Source organism: Spinacia oleracea, unplaced genomic scaffold (genome assembly GCF_020520425.1).
Source record: "Spinacia oleracea cultivar Varoflay unplaced genomic scaffold, BTI_SOV_V1 SOVchr0_044, whole genome shotgun sequence".
In the NCBI taxonomy this organism is placed as follows: Eukaryota; Viridiplantae; Streptophyta; class Magnoliopsida; order Caryophyllales; family Amaranthaceae; genus Spinacia; species Spinacia oleracea.
In genome coordinates this window covers 1-5,698 of record NW_026614372.1, presented here as the reverse complement: position 1 = coordinate 5,698, position 5,698 = coordinate 1, and the positions used below count along the sequence as shown (strand labels likewise).

The 5,698-nt window shown below is 40.8% G+C and overlaps 1 long non-coding RNA gene across 1 annotated transcript; it reads left to right on the top strand.

Moving 5' to 3' along the window:
- Positions 1-2,080: 2,080 nt before the first annotated feature.
- LOC130465078 (uncharacterized) lies at positions 2,081-5,365 on the top strand. The gene is made up of 3 exons (XR_008925373.1): positions 2,081-2,237; positions 3,096-3,276; positions 5,217-5,365. It is a non-coding gene; the product is annotated as an uncharacterized lncRNA (long non-coding RNA).
- Positions 5,366-5,698: the final 333 nt, after the last annotated feature.

Below are 5,698 nucleotides of genomic sequence, written 5' to 3'. Positions count from 1 at the left end.
CCCAAGCAAGGTAAGCATCACCCAAGAAAGGTAAGCAAGGGCACGACATGGCCCAAGCAAGGTAAGCAAGACCCAAGAAAGGTAAGCAAGGGCACGACATGGCCCAAGCAAGGCAAAGCATGACCCAAGAAAGGTAAGCATGACCCAAGCAAGGTAAGGCATGACCCAAGAAAGGTAAGCAAGGGCACGACATGGCCCAAGCAAGGTAAGCATGACCCAAGAAAGGTAAGCAAGGGCACGACATGGCCCAAGCAAGGCAAGGCATGACCCAAGAAAGGTAAGCAAGGGCACGACATGGCCCAAGCAAGGTAAGCATAACCCAAGAAAGGTAAGCAAGGGCACGCCATGGCCCAAGCAAGGTAAGCATGACCCAAGAAAGGTAAGCAAGGGCACGACATGGCCCAAGCAAGGCAAGGCATGACCCAAGAAAGGTAAGCAAGGGCACGACATGGCCCAAGCAAGGTAAGCATGACCCAGGAAAGGCAAGCAAGGGCACGACATGGCCCAAGCAAGGCAAGGCATGACCCAAGAAAGGTAAGCAAGGGCACGACATGGCCCAAGCAAGGCAAGGCATGACCCAAGAAAGGTAAGCAAGGGCACAACATGGCCCAAGCAAGGGAAGCATGACCCAAGAAAGGTAAGCAAGGGCACGACATGGCCCAAGCAAGGCAAGGCATGACCCAAGAAAGGTAAGCAAGGGCACGACATGGCCCAAGCAAGGTAAGCATGACCCAAGAAAGGTAAGCAAGGGCACGACATGGCCCAAGCAAGGCAAGGCATGACCCAAGAAAGGTAAGCAAGGGCACGACATGGCCCAAGCAAGGTAAGCATAACCCAAGAAAGGCAAGCAAGGGCACGACTTGGACCAAGCAAGGCAAGGCATGAACCAAGAAAGGTAAGCAAGGGCACGACATGGCCCAAGCAAGGTAAGCATGACCCAAGAAAGGTAAGCAAGGGCACGACATGGCCCAAGCAAGGCAAGGCAGGACCCAAGAAAGGTAAGCAAGGGCACGACATGGCCCAAGCAAGGTAAGCATAACCCAAGAAAGGCAAGCAAGGCAACGACTTGGCCCAAGCAAGGCAAGGCATGACCCAAGAAAGGTAAGCAAGGGCACGACATGGCCCAAGTAAGGTAAGCATGACCCAAGAAAGGCAAGCAAGGGCACGACATGGCCCAAGCAAGGCAAGGCATGACCCAAGAAAGGTAAGCAAGGGCACGACATGGTCCAAGCAAGGCAAGGCATGACCCAAGAAAGGTAAGCAAGGGCACGACATGGCCCAAGCAAGGTAAGCATGACCCAGGAAAGGCAAGCAAGGGCACGACATGGCCCAAGCAAGGCAAGGCATGACCCAAGAAAGGTAAGCAAGGGCACGACATGGCCCAAGCAAGGCAAGGCATGACCCAAGAAAGGTAAGCAAGGGCACGACATGTCCCAAGCAAGGGCAACATGACCCAAGAAAGGTAAGCAAGGGCACGACATGGCCCAAGCAAGGCAAGGCATGACCCAAGAAAGGTAAGCAAGGGCACGACATGGCCCAAGCAAGGTAAGCATGACCCAAGAAAGGCAAGCAAGGGCACGACTTGGCCCAAGCAAGGCAAGGCATGACCCAAGAAAGGTAAGCAAGGGCACGACATGGCCCAAGCAAGGCAAGGCATGACCCAAGAAGGGTAAGCAAGGGCACGACATGGCCCAAGCAAAGGAAGCATGACCTAAGAAAGGTAAGCAAGGGCACGACATGGCCCAAGCAAGGCAAGGCATGACCCAAGAAAGGCAAGCAAGGGCACGACATGGCCCAAGCAAGGCAAGGAGGGTGGACATACTAATTTCAATCTATTTACGCACATCTAAGGCTCATGCCACAAACTTTTATGTTAAAAGGAATTTCATGGATAAAACCGTTCCACTGTTTTTTTTCCTGTTAAAGTTAAAAAAAATCAGACAACTGTTGATTTGATATTCCTCTGTACTCTAGTTCTGTTGTGATAAATTCACTTCTCCAACTCTTTGTTTGTGTAAATGTAGTCTGACATATCTTCCCGTGCCTCTACTTACTATGTGATTTATTCTATCTTCTTGTATCTGTCCACAGTCTACCTCTTCTAGAATCAAATCACTAAACTAGTTGAAGCTGAGGATAAAAGCTGCTAATGAAGCTGAGGCGGCTTGCCAACGGCGTCTCTCTGTTGCTGAGGCTGAAATAGCTGATTTAAGATCCAAATTGGATACTACTGAAAGGTTTGGACTTGGTTGAGTTTACTTCAGGCCTTGGTTATTTTGTGCTTTTGGATTCACTTTTAAATACTAGGAGCTAGGCAATTGTTTTATAGAGGTATGGTAGGCAAGCACTTTTCGTAAAGGTATTCCATTGAATGTTTATTTTGTTTGAAGAAAGGGTTTTGTATCAGTAAACTAAACTTGTATGCTCTTGCTGGGCAGGGAAAACTGACCCAGAAAACTACACCCCAGTCATAATGCCATCAGGGTCTCACCCCCCCCCCCCCCCTCCCCGCCCACCCCACCCCCCCCCACTCCCACACACACACACACACATGTAGATTTGGTCCAACTCATCATCCAATTCTTACTCGAACCACTTCTATTTGCTTTATTTGAGTCACTTCTTCCACAAAGCTTTTGATTTCCCAACATTGCATCATTAGTTGACAAGTGATCGTTGCGAGGATTAGAAGCTTCGATAGACATTGTGTACTTTATAGTAGTTTTTAACAATGTTAACTAGCTTGGGTATAGGTGATAGGTATCTGTATATGTTTTATGTGGCTCATTAGTTTGGATTTATCACTAGTTAGGGTGGAGTTGTGGGAACATGACAATTCAAGAATTAAGTATTTATAAAGAGTTATAACAACCTGTAAGTCTGTAACTTATTTTGTTCAGAAAATAGGACCCAAATTTCAATCTTATAAACAGGTTTGCTGTCAAATGTTTTGTGAAGCTGTTGAGATCCACATATATGAATATCCCTTATACCTAAGAAGTGACAGGGAGAGAGGGATCACCCTCTTAATGGTTGTTTGAATAACATATTCGCTCCATGTATGTAGATCACCAAATGTATTAACTTCTATGCAGCATGGAAGGCAAGCATTCGTTTCTGTGCCTAGCACTTTTCCTGTGCCTGGAGAAGAACTGATGTTTTGATGATTGTAAGAGGGGCAAGGAGAAGCTTGTTTGTGATGCTGCTCAAGTACTGCTTTATTTCGGAGTTGAACAAATCATCTATGTTTCTGAAATGACGCACTGCTAAATAAAGGTTTTTCTTCTTAACTATACCACTTCAAAGCACTATTTGTAATGCTTTCGTGTCCTGTTTCTCTTATTGAGTTGTTCAAATGAAGGCAAGATTTCTTTTCAGAGTTTCTGATTCAAGAACATTCTAGCTCTTATTCTCAAACACCTAATACAACTTAAGATTTAGAAATGTTTCACGATAATACATTTGAGCTTAATAGAAGTACGTATCAACATAATTAAGAGACTATATTCTGAAATAGATAGTTGCTCTTATGTCTCTTGTGTCCGTACTGCTCATAAGCACTATTTATAGACGAACAAAAAAGTGAAAAACAATATGAAGCTATTAAAGTGAAGTACATAACTCAAACATATGAGATAACTAGATCATAGGACATGCACCGATATCATAGATGGAGTTGTTCTGGTTCATGTTTAGAGGTGGACAGTTGGTCATCTTTCATAATATTAGCCAATTCATAAGTTATAACCTGATTTGGCCCGTGAAATTTGAATAAACTTGCTGCAAATATGTACTTTGTCCGGCTAATATTTGTCCCCAAATTCTGAATGTTTTCATGTTTACATGTTATATCCTTCGGTTTAAATGAACCACATTATTAAAATTTGGAGATTTTGGACTTGAGGATGCTGCAAGTTAGAGACTAATGCAATAATATTTGCTGAAATCAAGTCCTAGAACATGGTTAATATACGGTAACAAGTGGAGTGTTTCCTACTTTCCTTGTTGGTCCTTAATAGATACAAAGTACGGAGTAATAAACACTACTTGCTATTATGATCAATCCTCAAAGGGTTTACTTTACAATAAACCTTAATTTATATGGACCGATACAACATGGAGTCAGGCCAATATCTCCAAACCATCATCAAACTATGAAAAATAAACTGAAACTTCATGAAAAACAATAATAAAGCACAAAACTTCATCATCTTAGTCTTTAGTTACTCATTTATAAACAACTCATATTTTGGCTAAAATGATATTTTCGTCCCCAACTTGAACTAAAGAATCTAATGACTCATTTCAAACTTATTACATGATAAATGTGCTTAGTTTTAAGTTTCCAAGACTCTTTGCAATGTATTTATGCACATTTAAGGCTCATTGGGTCGTTATAGGCTATATTTAGGCTCAAATGACATTTTTGCTCCGAACATTGAACTAAAGAATCTAATGACTCATTTTAAACCTTTTACATGATTAATATGCATAGTTTTAACTTTCTAAGACTCATTTCAATCTATTTATTCACATTTAAGGCTTATTGGGTCGTTATAGGTCATATTAAGGCTAAAATGAAGCATTTTCGCTCCCAATTTTGAACTAAAGAACCTAAGGACTCATTTTATACTTATTACATGTTTAATATGAATAGTTTAACTTTCTAACACTCATTCCAATCTACTTATGCAAATTTAAGGCTTGTTTGGTCGTTATAGGTCATATTAGGCTAAAATGAGGCTTTTTTGCTCCCAAATATGAAATAAAGAACCTTAGGACTCATTTTAAACATATTAAATGTTTTATATGATTAGTTTTAACTTTCCAAGACTTAATCCAATCTATTTATGCACATTCGAGACTTCTTTGGCCGTTATAGGTCATATTTAGGCTAAAATGACATTTTCGCTCCCAACTTTGATCTAACGAACTTAAAAACTAATTTCAAACTTATTACATGATTCATATGATTATTTTTAACTTTTCAAGACTCAATCCGATCTATTATATATGCACATTTGAGACTTGTTTGGTCGTTATAGGTCATATTTAGGCTAAAATGAGACATTTTCGCTCCTAACCTTGAACTAAAGAACCTAAAGACTCATTTCAATCTATTTATGCACATTTAAGGCTCATTGGGTCGTTATAGTTCATATTTAGACTAAAATGACATTTAATCTAATGCTCCATCAATTTTTTGTTTTTGTAAGGTCTATACTCCGAGGACTGCGCCTTATGCTAGTGAGGAAATTGATGTGGTTCGTGAGCAATGGGCGAAGTTTTTTACCACCAAGTATTTATTATTGACCTGAGGGCGCTTGATCGTGTTGGTTTAGATGTTATAGAACAATCTTTTATGTTAAAATGTATGCGTACGTTGAAATTGGAACGTAAATATATTTAAATGTATCAGTATGTGCACTTTTGGTTTTGGGATATATACAAAACTCCAGTTGTTGTTTTTATATTTGTTATACAGGTTGCGTTATTCTATTATTGTTTTGACAGGTTTCTATATTTAGTGCAAGGCACTCTAGGTATCCCTAAACAAAATTAGAATTTTCCTGCCAAAAGTGCTTTTTTGCAGCGTACAAATATGTTGTACGCTGCAACAAAGGAAAAAAATTTCGCAAAAATTCAGACTTGTTGCAGCGTACAAATAAATGTACGCTGCAAAAAATTGAGTAATTCA